Source organism: Simochromis diagramma, unplaced genomic scaffold (assembly GCF_900408965.1).
Source record: "Simochromis diagramma unplaced genomic scaffold, fSimDia1.1 OVJJ01000302.1, whole genome shotgun sequence".
Taxonomy (NCBI): Eukaryota; Metazoa; Chordata; class Actinopteri; order Cichliformes; family Cichlidae; genus Simochromis; species Simochromis diagramma.
Genome location: NW_024386792.1, coordinates 12,919,175 through 12,934,176, shown reverse-complemented (window position 1 = coordinate 12,934,176; position 15,002 = coordinate 12,919,175). Strand labels below are relative to the sequence as shown.

General features: G+C 43.1%; 1 long non-coding RNA gene across 2 annotated transcripts in view; it reads left to right on the top strand.

The window, feature by feature from the left end:
• The first annotated feature begins 185 nt into the window (after positions 1–185).
• The window catches only part of LOC120729141, a 38,973-nt gene continuing 24,156 nt past the window's right edge, over positions 186–15,002 (top strand). The window contains exon 1 of one of the 2 annotated variants that reach the window (XR_005694852.1): positions 186–1,520. This is a non-coding gene — a long non-coding RNA (uncharacterized LOC120729141). The remainder of the gene's footprint in view (positions 1,521–15,002) is intronic. The other variant, XR_005694853.1, reaches the window with a different exon arrangement.

The following is a 15,002-nucleotide window of genomic DNA, read 5'->3' as shown; positions in this document are numbered from 1 at the left end:
GTAATGTAGAACAAAATGTAAAAGATCAAAGGAGAATGAAATGTTGCTGAGAGAATAATCAAACAATATAGTAAAAATATAACGAAATAAACGAATATAACTAACTGCAAAAGAGCTGAAAACGAAAGAACAAACAGAAGCAAATGACGCAAAGAACATGAGATGAACTAAAGAGAATACCAACAGATATTTGACCAGAGTGAGTAAAAGAAGTCAGAGAGGCTGGAATAATGGCCCACAGAGCACTATAACTAAACACACACCCGTCATGATCTCACTGAAAATACTTAACGGAGCCACGGACTGAATCCAGCTGTCACGCCGTAATTACCACCTGCTGTGGAGCGACACGTGATCGGTGATCTGCGTGAAACAATACAGGTTACATTTGAAACATGCACAGAACGATGAAGTGTCACGTCGCGCTGTAGCCAGCAGGTGTCGCGGCACACTAACGCGTTGCCGGTCGGGGAGGTAACGGGAGAGGTGTGATGAACCTGGGATGTATATAGCCTCCCGCACAGCATCGGTAAAAGGGGAACACCTTGAGAGAGGCGCAGACGAGCCGCCGCGGAGCCGCCGGACACCGCAGCTGAGCGCGGGGGCCTCTGTGGCGCATGTGGACGGGCAAGCCAACGCACCGCAGGAATGTGTGCAGTTCAGAAGCAAACGCACATGCTCGGGTTTTTACTCTGTATGTGGTGCTCGATCGTTTTCAGGTCCTCGGGCAGTGTAGTAAAGACTACGGGGTCACTTTGCTGTGCCGCTGTCGGAAACCTATAATTGGAAACGAGCCAGTGACGCGCTGAAAATAACCAGGTTAGCACTTAGTACCGGTCCATTTTGGGGAGGGCCCAACACGAGGGCGCAGCACCATATATCAGCTCTTTCCAGCTGTTTGGGAATATCCTGCTCTAGAAAAGCTGCAGCACGGCGGCAGCAGCAGCGGGGCAAGCAGGGTGCCTTTTTCTCCCGCCCCCCCTTCCAGAATGGATATTGGGTGAGTGGCTGGGTGCGCACGGGGGGATCTCTCGTTGGGAAACGCAAAAGCTCTCTCTCCCTCTCTCTCTCTTTTTTTTCTTGAAGGAAGGGAGGGAGGGCGGGAGGTGGGAGACTGGCACAAGGCTCGACACTGTTGCGTCTGCATGTTTTTTCCTCTTTGGACAGACAGGAAAAAAGATGGACCAGGGGGACTGTCCGACTTATTCCATAAGACAGTTCCCGGCCCCCACCCCCCCAAAAGGATAATCTTGCTCAATTTGGGATGCGTGCAACACCAAGTGATCACATATTACTTGGGCGGCGGTGGTGCTGGTGGTGGATGGACGGTGAAGTTCAACTTCGCATGCAGACGCGATCTCCTCCAGGCAGCCAGACAAACCCACCAGACAGTCGGCGCGTATTACGTGAAGAGGTCTCCATATGGGCTACGGGATGCGAACACCTGCCCGGTACACAGGTAACTACAATCCGACGGTGTCGCCTACTTCTTCGAACACCGACAGGCAGCAGATTAGAGGGTATGTATGAACTGGCGCAGATTAAATCTTCTCTTATTTGCTCTGAAAGTGAAATCGCGCAGTCGAGAGATATTTCAGTATGTAAACCTCTGGAGTTTCCTCCTCATGCAGTCCCCGGCGACGGGACTGATGATAGTGTGTCAGAGGCTGGGTCTTTGCGGGCAAGGTGAGTCCTCATTTCATTCAACTGGCCTACAAAGTCCCAGTTTCTGGCTCATGTGACCCCCTCAAGTCATAGACAATACACCTCGGCTATGTATCTATTATTAAAGAAAAGAAAAAACCTTAGGGAACAGACAGCATTTTAAAGCAGAGGTAAACCCTTTGTGTTGCAAGCAGATACATAGCTTAAAGTTACCCAGAATAATTAGTGCAAATGTTATGGCGAAACTGAGGGAAAAAAATACACTAACATAACGTGACCATAAAGTCATTTAATGAAATCCCTACACATATAAACTCCAGGCAAAATTACGCGAACATTAGTTAAATTTTAAAAGTTTATGGACAAGAAAATTACACGAATGTATTTTAAAAAGTAAAGAAAAAACCCATAAGAGTCATGTTATGTGAAAATAACCATTTGAATATATCTATAGATCAAACAGTGAACGTCACTGTTTAATATTGGCGAAAAGGTGTTTGACTAGTCAAGCTTAAACTTTTTACATACAGCCCCGGAAAAGAAGAGTGCGTGTCAAGTGTACCCAGAAACCGAGAGCAGACGTTGTTTCCGATTTATACAATGAATAATTTGGAGTAAAAAACAAGACAAAAAACCCTCTGATATCCCCCCCCACTGTTCTCATGTAGCTGTACAATTCGTGAGTAATTATTTTGAAAACAAATTACATTTCCCACCGTTTTTTCTTCCAAAATGGGCCAAATTAGTTTTTGTTTACCCCCCCCCCCTCCTCAAAAGAAAAGAAAGTAGGTGTATAGCAACAGTCAAAGCACTAATAAATGCAGATGAGCACTCAAGTCAGAATTTACTGTTGAAACTTGAAGCTCAAGCTCTACATAAACGCATCTCAGTAAAACAGGCAGAGCTGTCAAAAATCTTAAAGTGGCCTCCTCTATTATGTCGAACAAGTGTGTCAAATGGTGAAGAAGTTGTTTTGGAGGCCTGTTTCTATATCTGTCCTGACCCTAGCATGCCGTACATACCTCACTAATGAATTTAGCATCCTGACACTAGATGCTTTATGTAATTAATAGAGCCGAGGGCAGTGGTGGCATCTCTGTGCTGCAAGCGACACGTAGGTAAGACATTTGCTGAATAATGGGATATTTATTTTTTTTTAAAAACAAGACCTCCATGATTATTAACACACACTTAAAAGTGTGCTGTAAATGGAGCAAACTCTGCTGACATCACAGTAGGTGGGATGTCGTTACGCTGATCTTTTTTGTCACTGTTATTTATTAAACTCTTAATACTTGAACCTGAGTTGTTTTGTAGGCTGCGTATAACAGATCAGTGGCAGGCCATTTGTTTTTACAAGCCTGCCATTACTCGTTGCGTCTATAATAAGTAGCTGTGGACTGAAGTTACTGGAAAGTTGACACCTTGCAAACCTCTGGGCGTTCTAATGAAATTCATTGTGGCATCCTAATGCTAATTGGCAGCGTTACATATAGAACTATTTCACGCTCTTATCAGATAGCTATAAAGTACATTTAAAATCCAATCGGGAGAACACATTAAATGTGTCTAGTCCACCTAAGATTCGCTGAGATGCGCTCAACTATCATCACAGATTCCCTCCAACGTAGCACACTACAGTGCAATGACACATCACAGAAAACAGATAAAACCACTCCAGCCAAGAGCTCTCCATATATGCTGCAGGAGAGTACAAGCCAGTGTGAGTATGAGAGCCGAGGGCCTAGTAAGGGAGGCTTGGTGGAACGAGCCTGGTTTGAATAAGCAGCATGGCTACGGAGAGCTCTGGGATAGTCACCAAGTGTGCTGATTAAAATTGTGATATTAAACAGTGCTGGCTGCTGCCGCCTGCCAAGCCTCTCTCAGTGGCATTTCACATTGTTTAAAAGGTCCAATCGGACTCATCTCACCACTTGCTGCACAGTGTTGCTTACATCTTTTTTTTTTTCTTTTTTTTTTTCCACCACGGCTGTCTCATATTCTCTCCTCACCATTTGTTGGCAGGGTTGTAGACTTACTTTAAATAGACTTTTCCTACAATTCCCAGGTTGTTTTCTGCTCTGGGTCACTGGGTTCACTGCTCTCCGAACATAAGTCAGCGCATGTGTATGTTATCGTGTGCATCATATAGAAAACTCTGTGTAAGGTGACGGCCTCGGATTGTGTTTATGCTTTCTGTGAAAGCTGAACTTGTAATGAACACAGGGAGGCCTCCTTCTCGGAAATTCTGCTCTGAACTCATTCAACTCCCTTTTAAAAACGTCACTGCAAATCCCAATAAAACTCTGCCATTATAAATATACAATTCATAAATACTGGAAAGCATGCTCAGTTTCGTGAAATATATGACCCAGCCCCTTTAAAAGGTCAAACTCCAGACACGGTGGTCACTTCAGGTTGTTTCATTTCTTTAGCCAGGGCTGAACAGATACCGGAGTCATGCACCAAATCGCATTTGAAAAAGCCAGCGAATGTACTAGTAGTTTGATCTCAAAAGTTTGGAATGAGACACAAAGATAGGGAGGGAGGGAGGGAGAGAGAAAGAAAAGGCAGCAAGAAAAGTGAGGGACTTTTAGGGGCAGCTGTGTTTTATTAACCCAGTCATAATGCCCCTAAAAATCCTTATTGCTCTTGCAATGGTCAACAAATCTCCTGTTGCAGCATGTAGAGGATCTTTGAACAGCTTCCCGTGAGCAACTTGTCACACTGCAGGGCCGAGGCGCAATTAAGTGCATGCGAACGGGTCACATTCAGAGATTTTTCACCTCAGTTCAAACAGCCATAGAAATCACAATATGTTTTGAAGTGCAGAACACGTGAAATCAAGGATACCATCTGCAGTTGTGCAGTAACCTTTGTCAAAAGTTTCACTGCATGTCTGTGGATGCACAACTGTCTGAGAACTGCACAAGCAAAATCAAAAGCATCTATTTACTAACAAATCCAACGCTTCTCTTCAGCAGACTTGAATAATATTACCATTACAGTCGTGCCAGTCTTTATAGTTTAATATGCAGACGGGAAGTCGACGCTGGGTGTCCTTCTGTGTTTTGACATTGCATTGGAGTATCAGGGGACATACTGAGATATAGAGACTGAGCGGCAGGCAGGCAGGTAGTCTGACAAATACGTCAAGCTGACAAGCATGAAGCCATATCAAAAACAATTTCAGAATATGACGATGTACAGTACAGGCTGGTAGAAATACAGGCAGACAGATGGGAGTGTAAAGACAGGTAAACAATGAAGCATCTTGACAAGACAGCAGCTATGCAGAGAGACACAGAAAATGGCTACCAGGCAGACAGAAAAACAGAAAAGGACAGGCAAGAAGACACGCACTGATAGAGGCAAGCGGGCCGTGGAGGACATGGGATCCAGGCCTGGGTGTGGTGTGGTGGGCTGTCATGGCTGGAGAGCGGATGGTGTGGAGCTCTCGATGTTGGCGAGTGAGTCATCTGAGGGAGGCTATTCTGTTGAGTTTCCCTGTGGGACGGTCGCTGAAGGAAGAGACCTCTTCACGTCGAGAGAGAGAGACAGACAAGAGGATAGGGAGTGAGGGAAAGTGTGGACGATGACTCAGGGCCACGAACCACATGGTGATGGAGAGGGAGGGAGGAATTACTCATCAGAGCATGTGGAATCTCATACGGCTATCACAGGACTGACAGTGTGCTTCCCTCATGGCTGCTGCTCAGCCGCCATCAGTCCCTGAGGCACCAGCTCAACACCAGGCAGCGTTTCTTTTACCAGCCGAGAACAGAGGGAAGGTGGGGGGGAATCCGGGTGAGCCTGAGGTCAAATTCACAAGGGATGGGCTTTTTAGATTCTGTCATCAAAGCCAGGTCCGTTCCACTTTGGTGTAATTTGACACGTCATAAGGCACAAATTATGATAAATGAATTATTTACCAAAGCTGAACCTACTCCAGTTGCGTTGAGTCACACAAATTTTCCCCAAATGTCTCAGCTCTCGAGTGACTGACGAGCGTATGTTGGAAATACTGCATCATTATCGACCAAAGGCATTTGAATTTCAGCAGTGGCCATAATGACCCTTCTGATAACCACGTTTTGTACTCTTAAAGGTCGTTCTGGGTATCCGAGAACACGTCCGCTTACAGAGCTTGCGTTTGACCTGACACGTCGGAGTAGCTACGGTAGCTCTTAGAAACATTGTCGGAGACCAGACAGATTCGGGCGTAAAGTCTAGAATGAGAAGTATGATCGATGTTAAATATTGAGGTATTTTGAAACGGAAGATTTACTTCAGTAACTATCGGCTTGTATTTGGGTTTTAGATTACAGCAAGTCAGTGCAGGCCTCTGCTCTTGCTCCAAATTAGGCAACACTGTCAAAATATTTTATCAAAGAAACTTTACAAAAGGAGAAGAACTGCTTTATGAATATGTATCGGTAGTGCACAGTGAACAGAGGGAGACGTTTTAAGTCTCGTTGCTTCTTTTCTTTCTGTCCAGCTCGGCTTACAAAAAAATAGCTCTTTCATGGTTATGTGAACCCATCTTTACAGAGATAAATGTGCCACAACAGCAAGCCTGTGGACGACAGAGTTGTGCAGAGTGATGACGAGACAGAGAATAAATATAGGTAACAGGGGTAGCGGCGCAACATGCACCGTGGCTTCTCTTCATCTGCCTGCGATTCAACAGCTTAAGTCCTCGGATATGAGTGTTGGTGAACTGGGTGTTAACAGACGACTCCATGACGGAGGGGGGAGGGAGTCAGCAGAAAGGCTGAATGACTGTGAGCAAATGCACCCACATCTGTTTTATACATGCATATGTGATGCCTGCACCTGCCACACCAAACCGTTTGGTGTGCAAAAACTACGAGCAATTAATTTTTGCACACGCAGCAAATAGGCTGGCGATGAATATACGATAGTGGCATGACTCAACAGGTGAAATTGGCACGCCCATAACACTAGCATAGGCCTCATCTTACCGGTGGTGGCACAGACCCAGATCTTTCTCTAACAGAGGTTGGCATTATAGGGCGTGGGCCGACAGCACTCCAACGCCAGAAGAACCACTCAAATCCAGAGCAAACACTGCAGACAAAAGGGAGACAGGGAGAAAAAACTGAAGCAGGCCTTCTCTTTGTAGATGCCTGCAGCACTGCCGTAGCCAGAGCTTGTGACACTGGCTATGGTTGGACTACACAGAGATTAATATAATCATCTATCACATATCTCTCACGGTCATTTCTTACTTGAAAGAGTAAAGCAGACCTATTATGGTCTTTTCCAGCTTTAAATTTTTTATTCTTGGACTTCACTGAAGTACAGTACAGTACAGGAACAGTGTACACATAATTAATGTCATCTATGCTAAGCATTTTCCTCTAATAAACATAAAAAAGTTCTTTTCTTAGAGGAACTGTTCAGCACTTTGTTAGAAAACCACCTAGAAAGGGACCTTTACTCATTTCTAAGTACATTTTTCTATGTGGGAGTCTGCTAGAGTAGCTTTGCAAGATTCACAGTTCAAAATAATCCTTATTTATGTTATACTGGGCCTCTGTGGAGCCTCTCCGTCACTCTGACTGAAATAAGCCATTTTAGTGCACTTCCCCGTTCTTTAAGCCAGATGTTCCGAAACTTTTTCTGGCACGCCCCATTTCAGAAGGCAAAAAATGTTCACACCCCACACTCAATCATTAACAGTGCAAAGAAGGATTCAAGCTGACTTTTACTTAAAGGTCAGGAGATTAACATAAGCAAACCCTTTATTTTCTCTAAAAATAACCCTTTTTTTAACCCATATTTTTCACCTGGTTGTTTGAGTCCCACCTGCAGTGATTCAACACCCCACCATTTGAGAACCACTGCTTTAAGACAGCTTTCTTCTGATTGGCTTCTGCTTGCAAACAAAAATTCTGAACAGAAGGTAAGTTTTTAGCTGCCTTTTAAAAGATACCCCAATGTTCACAGATTTCAGGCTCAGATGGAGAGATTGCTGGAGAGGGACCTGCTGGGGATGTATGGGTAAAAACTTCCACTGATGTATGCCAGTCCTTGTCCTTGCCAACTTAAGTGATTAAAAACAAGAGCAAGCCAGAGATTTAACGCGAGCAACCAAAGTGAAAGCGGAGTCAGAAGTTACACAAACATTCCTGATAGAAAATTTGGCAAAAGTGGCAAGGCGAGCCGAGTTTCCATAACCGTAGGCACAAATCTCTTAGGCTACGTTCACACTGCAGGTCTTAATGCTCAATTCCGATTTTTTTTTATCAAATCCGATTTTTTTGTCTGCTTGTTCACACTACAAATAAAATGTAACAGCAAACGCGCTCTAGTGTGAACGCTCAAAGTGGCCCGCATGCGCAGAAGAAGACATCACACACAGCACGCTCTGTTTAGACCCAGACCAACCAGTATTGTTTGACTGATGGCTCTTAATATAAAGACTTGTTTCAGACTTTACATTTCCCAATTTTGCTTTAAGTTATAAAGTTATTTTGTTACTTACATATGGCCTAATAATTATCTCTATTGCTGTTTTAGAGAGGAGCGGTGCTTCAAAGGATAGTTGCAGATTTCTGTCAGTATCTGCAGATTATACAGTACAAATAAAATGTTCACGTTTCTCCAACGTTGTCTTCCCAGCAGTTTCACTAACATCTACACTGGATGGCCAGGGCTGATAACTGGCGTCTGTCTTGTGTCAGTGACGTAAAAGACGGATTTAATGCGACATGACCGTTCAAACAGCAGTCGCTTTCTAAAACATCAGATATGTATCGGATTCAGACCCAGATCGGATTTGAAAATATCGGATTTGTGCTGTTCGCACTGTCATACCATGATCGGATATGGGTCGCATAGGGTCAAAAAAGTCGGATTTGATGCGCTTTCGCCTGCAGTGTGAACGTAGCCTTAAAGGCACAAACAGGAACTTCTGTTTTTTCTTCATTAAGTTGGCAAAAATTGTCAGCTAAACAACTTTTAATAGAATCTATTCGCATAAGTTTGATGTGCAACAGAAATATCTTGGAGCTTAAAATAGATATATAACTGAATGTCATCTGCATAGCCATGCTAAGAAATGTCCTTCTGAGTGCTCAAAATGTGTTAAAGAACGAACAGATATAAGAGAAACAGTAAGGGCCCTAAAAGAGAACGCCGATAGAGACCGACCAGTATCTCAGCCTATGACAAATAACGTGATTGTCATCAGTGTCAATGGCAGAGGTCAGAACAACATCAGCAAAACAGAACATTTCCGTGAACCACTTCGGATCGAGAGGTTGTTTGAGACTCTAAGAAGAGCTGTTTTGATGAGGTCTATGAAAGCCAGACTGAAATCTACCAAGATGCTTTTTTTTGTCCAAACCACCTAGCTATGACATTCTCCAAAATGTTAGCAATAAAAGGTAATTTTAAGATTAGCCTGTAACTACTGAGAAGAGAGGCGACAAGCTGTTTTTCTGTTTTTAATGGGTGGATGATAGCGTTCTGGTCTTGATTAATGAAAGCAAACTGATAAGACTGAAAGACAGTTTTGAACAGAGATCTTTGTAAAATAACAGGTTGAGCTGGGGTAGGAACAGGCAGCGGAGATGCTGAAGAAAAAGTATTATTTCTCACACTACTCATTTTTTCTACAAAGAAAGTAAGAACATATTCACAATGTTCGCTGGGAAAAATTGGGACAACGGGTCAAACACAAGTAAAAATGTCACTAGTTGTGTAACACCCACCTCTGCTCTTTGAAACCAGGTTTTAAGACAGCACAAAAGTTTTGGTAGCGGACCCTTTTTGGATTCCATTGGTTGACTTGTGATGTTTGAGTGGGCTTCGCTTGCTTGCAGGGAAGCAAAACGGGGAACACACTAGCCGAAATGCAATTTTGAACCTGTCATCTGCTGCCTGACAACAGTTTCTCTTTTTAAAAATGCATCTGCTTTCATGACCAGTGATTGGCACATCGAACAGGAACTCTTGGCCTGCTATCCGCTGGGTATACCGGAGGCCCCGAAACATCAGCTGTCCACTAATCCAGTTTAAATCATTTGAATACTGTTCACTCTGAGACCCACACGAAATATCCCTCTGTGAATGTACATATAAAAAGTATTACAGTCACACATAAAATTGGCAGCTACTTTTAATGCATACCATGGAAATGTTTCATGGTTATGCTGGTACTACAGTGACCTCCTGTTGGCACCAATGATTGCTTTTTATTAGATGGAGCTACAAATGTTTCCCAGTGACTGATTTACACATTATTACTGTCTCTACTAGCTAAGACATTCCTTACGTTTTGAGTGGTGGAAGTAAATCACTGGCTCGATTTATGAATAGCTTCTATGACTCAGTTTGCAGTGACTGCGTGATGTAAAAGATCCACTTATGAATTCCAGCATCGATAAATAAACTCTTGAAGAAATACATTTCAGTTGCCACTTTTTGAAGAGATCTGGAAACGGCATGCTGCAGTGGTAAATGAAACAAACAAACAAAAAACCAAGGCTTTGCTGCACACAGCAGTCAGATCATGCTGTAGGAAGACAGAAAGGTCAAAATAAACTCTGCACATGCCTCCCAGGCTTTAGCGATAAGAGAAATAAGAGAAGGAGGTGTGTCTTTTGTACACATAGCCATATGAGATCTTTAGACTTGCTGGATTATAACTGTAAACACAAATGTGGCACACAAATGCACCCGGCCATATTGTTCCCTTCTGTTAGTCTTCTATAGGGTATGCGTAACTGCTTGCAGGTACTGAGCCATGACTTCAATCAGCAGCCATGCTTCATCGTCAGCTGTTGATCTTTGTCATTCTGTTTGAATATGCAAGTGCAGATACAGTGCCGATGTTTGTGTAGTATGCAGAGGAATGCAGTCCTCGTAGCTGAGAGGTGCTTTGCTGCCTGAGCTGAGTTCAAGTTCAGCCTCCTTTCCTTTTCTCTTGTCTTCTCTCTGTCTTACCCACCACAGTCCGGGGGCACATCAGGTTCCAGTTGTTTTCTGGCTATTCGGGGTCAGCGATGCACGTTGGCAGACCTCATTGGCAACTTTCTCGTTGCAGTGCAAAAATCTGTTGGAGACTGAACTCGGCTCAGCGTTTGTGTGCCCCGGTGTTGAGTAACAATGAGCTCCACAGGGCGATTGGCAGATGTCTGTTTGGTGCTGCAGATACAGTCATGCCATTGTGTGGAGTCAGCAAGTAAAATGTGTGTGTTTGTGTGCGTATGTGGATAAGGGGTGAAGAAAAGCGGCTGTTTGTTTTGGCAGGAAGATCATTTGCCAAAGAAGTGGCTCCGCAGCCAATTCTCACCAAACAAACCCGCAGCAGTGAGTGTTTTATCAGTCCAAGCACTTCAGCGGGTGAAATGAGAAGGTGGCCATTTTACTCCTCGCACTCTTTGCTGCTCTTCACAGCTAAGAGGGTTAATGGTGAGCTGCCGCTCGGGCCACTTTTAGCGCGGTGTTCCATTAAATTCAAAAGCTTGCGATCCCTAAAACTTCCCTGTAACATTTGTTGTTAACAAGAGAATGAAATTAACAGTTCCAGCTAATCAGCAGCATGACAAAGCTTTATGGTTTCTCTGATCTTTTCTTCTACTTGCTGTGACTCACTTGAAGCCCCATTGTCTGCTCCGAGCCAAGATCCTCCAGTCCAGAGGGCGTCGGTGCCAAGCATGGCTCTGAGGATATTACAAAAAGGGAAAACCCATCTTCCCCCAAAACCTTCTTCCATTACAGAAAAGAGGTTTTCCGCTTCAATCGAAACTGTCAGTGGAAGTTTTTCAAGCCACTTGGAAAACATCAATTGCTGCTTTTTCAGTCTTTATGTTGGCAAAATCATCAGTCACAGGAGCAGCATGATCCTTTCATAGTAGTTTTTCAGAAGAAAAGGCAGGTTGTGCATGTGTTTTTATGTCCTTTATGCTCTCTTTTGTTGTGTGCATGTATTGTTGAGCTGCACAGCTGACAGGTCTGTGAAATATCAGCACCTGCATTGTTTTTTCTCACAGTAATCTTTGCAACTGATGTGGACATGAATATGCCGCCTGTGTGTGGAGCACATCTTTTTAGTTTTAAACGACGAGCTGTTTCATGTTGGCGCAGGAGTAATAGGAGCCGCGGCGTGACAGCCAGGCCTGAGGCGACCCAGAAATGTGCCTTCTTGGAACTTCCTCCTCATTCCTTGGGCATAAGAACAGCGGTGCAGTGCAGGCTAGACTCCAAAACCAACAGTTTTGGAAATATCTGTTACATTTGCATCCCAAATATTCAGAAGAGCTTGCATGATGTTCTTATTTGGGTTGACAGGGTTTCATTTTTCATTCTTCGTGCCTCTTGTGTTTTCTTGTCGTACTTGGCTGTTTTTGTGTTGACTTATCTCGTTGACACACAGGATGGGTAATTTTGGGCAGCGTAGATGTCTGACTGCAAACAACATGTACAACTTAGAGTCCGCGCAGGAACGGCGTAAACATGGTTTCCGATTGAGGCAAATTCCTGTGGTCATGTCGCCACTTTTAATGTTGACTTTTTTCTCCAATACACCTTCTTCTTCTTCTTTCATCGCTATGTGGAAAAAACACTTAAAGAGAACCTATTATGCTCATTTCCAACACTTATTTTTATTCTTGGACTCTACTAGAGTAGCCCTGCATGATTCAGAGTTCAAAATAATCCCTTGTTTTAATACTGTTCAGGCTCTCAGTTCAACTAGTGGAATAAGCTATTTTAACTCCCTTTACGTTAACTTTCTGCTGATTGGTAGCCCCTCACAAGCAAAGGATTTGGACGGTGGATGGGTGGGGCTTCGGCGTTATTCATATGACCAGGACATCCACATTTATTCACATTATAAAGAGCCATGACTAGAAAATAACCTGCCTGAAACTGAGTGTTTGGAGCAGTCTGAAGCCCGAGCTTGTGGCTCATTGGCTCATCACTCTAACATATTATAATATTAAAGAAAAAAAGAGTGTCACACACCTCTTTAATTGCTCTCTTTTAAATTTAATGTTGTCTGCAAACGTCTTTGACAGAAAAGTCTAATATGTTTGAGTAAAATAAATCTTAAACAGTTAAACCACAAGTTTCCTTTTACTCTGAATCGCATCTCCTTGTGAGGGACCAAAAATCTGTGGGCATCCTCTTTGTGGGATAATGCCTAATACAAAAATGTGAAAGAAGCCATGCTGTCTCTGTTATAAGTTAATAAAAATTCCACCTACAAGCACCTCATTAAGTGATAAAAGACTAGTTTGTTAGTTTCAAAGGGCTAATGTGTGATTTCTTGGCAACCTCAAGTCTTCTTGTTATCGTCCAGTTTCTAACAAGGTATGAGTCTGACACAAAATACCTTTGTTTACCTAATCCTTTCTGTACAGCTGTAATTGATGGAGATAAAACGAGCTAATTACTGAGCTGACAGGCCGAGTCATATTAGCCACGTTCGCGTTTCCAATCTTTATGCAAAGAGACTTTAACCATTAGGGTGTGTGCCGGCAGGATCTGAAAGCCACTCAAATCTAGAGCAAACACTGCAAACAAAAGTGTCGAGGCGATCAAAAGCGGAGCAGGCATTTCTTGTGTGCCCCTCTTTAAAAGAAAAAAAAATAAATAAATAGAGAGACAGAACCTTCTTGACCTGCTTTCAGCCAATCAGCCCTTGACAACAGGCTCAACCTGAGCAAACAGTGAGGAAAGTAATCAGCTTTCACATAACCCTGATAGTAACTATCTCCTCAGAGTTATACATCAGCTGGTATTGATTAATGTGATGATGTTGTTGCCGTCCAGCACCGTGGTGTAGAGATGACTGCACTGGTGTTTTCCAGCTTTTAAACTTTGCTTGTAACTTATGTGCATAAGTGCTTAATTAGCAGTTTTCCTCCTCAGTTAATAATTATATCTATAACATGTAAGAAAACTGCAAGGAAAATCATCACATTCTGGCATTTTAGAAGTGTGCACTGGCAGTATTTTCACATTTTTGCTGTCGAAATGACTGCAGAGATAATTGCATTAACACAGACAAGTCTGATTAATTTTCCGTCAATCTACTAACCGATCAATCACCTAATCATTTCATCCCTAAACTGAATTAAAACAAGTTGCGTCACAGCTCCTGGCTCCAGCTGCGCGTTCACCCTACAGACACAGGAATGGTATCAATCTTCTCATCTAACTCTTGGCCAGAAAGAAAGTGCGCGTGCTTCTCAAAAATGCCGAGCTATTTCTTTGAAAGCTCAGGGTGCTCAAAACAAACCAGTTCATTCAAACACGCGTGCGCCAACGCATATAATGAATATAAATGGAGGACTTGAGAGATACAGTATATGCTCATCGCCAACAATTCTCAGTTTCCTTTTCCCACCACCTACATTTGGAAAGGTGTGTACGCCTGTATGGCTCCATTAAAAGGTATCGGTTTTAATCATACTTAAAAGTGATTACGTGGAGCTACAGCACAGTGAGCCTGTTCTTATTTGGAAATATTGACACAACAATGAATCACAGACTCATGTCCTCTCAGTTTTCTCACGTCTGCTGACATTTCAAACTGTGCGAATAATTGCCAAATTGTCTCGGGCTGTATTAAGCCAGGGGAGGATACAAATGCCTTTAAGCAACATCAGCTGAGGAGATGTAGAGGCCGGAATAAATGCAACGCTGCTTATCCTGCCAACAAAGCCTTAGAAACAGTTACACTTGTTTCATAAATCAACTTGTTAAGAAGCACATGCACATAAGAGAATAAGCACTCCCATTTTCCTAAAAGCTGTACGGGAGGATGGTGGTGGAAGGGGGTGGGTCAGGAGGTGATGGAGTTTGTAAGATAAACTTGGCTAAACTTTGTCAGTGTGCGAAATTCCCCTCATCAGACCCCAGCCTGCCATCCTCCCCTCTCTACCCATCCGTATCCAACAGTGTGCAAAGCTAACAAAGCCAGTATTTAAAAAGCTATTAAAGAACTACACAACTTCTTTCATCATTTAAAATGTCAAAAGCTTGAATAAGCATCCCGTTTATACAATGAGCAATCCCTCCAGGAATAATTCTCAGAATTTCAGCCACTCTTCACATCATTTGTGCGAGTTTGCAGTTTTACCTGCAGGGTGCTTGTAGATTTTATCAGCTACTGCATCTCAAATACAAATAATCCAATTCAGAATCACCGCTATAAGCTGAGCTCAAACTAAAACGGAAGGTAAGTTCATGCCTAAGGGTCTTGCTGTCTGTTGGATTTTGGAAATCTAAGTCATGCGTCAACTCCAGCAAACACTACCATTTAAATGTTTAGATTATATGTAACTTTTAAATTAAAC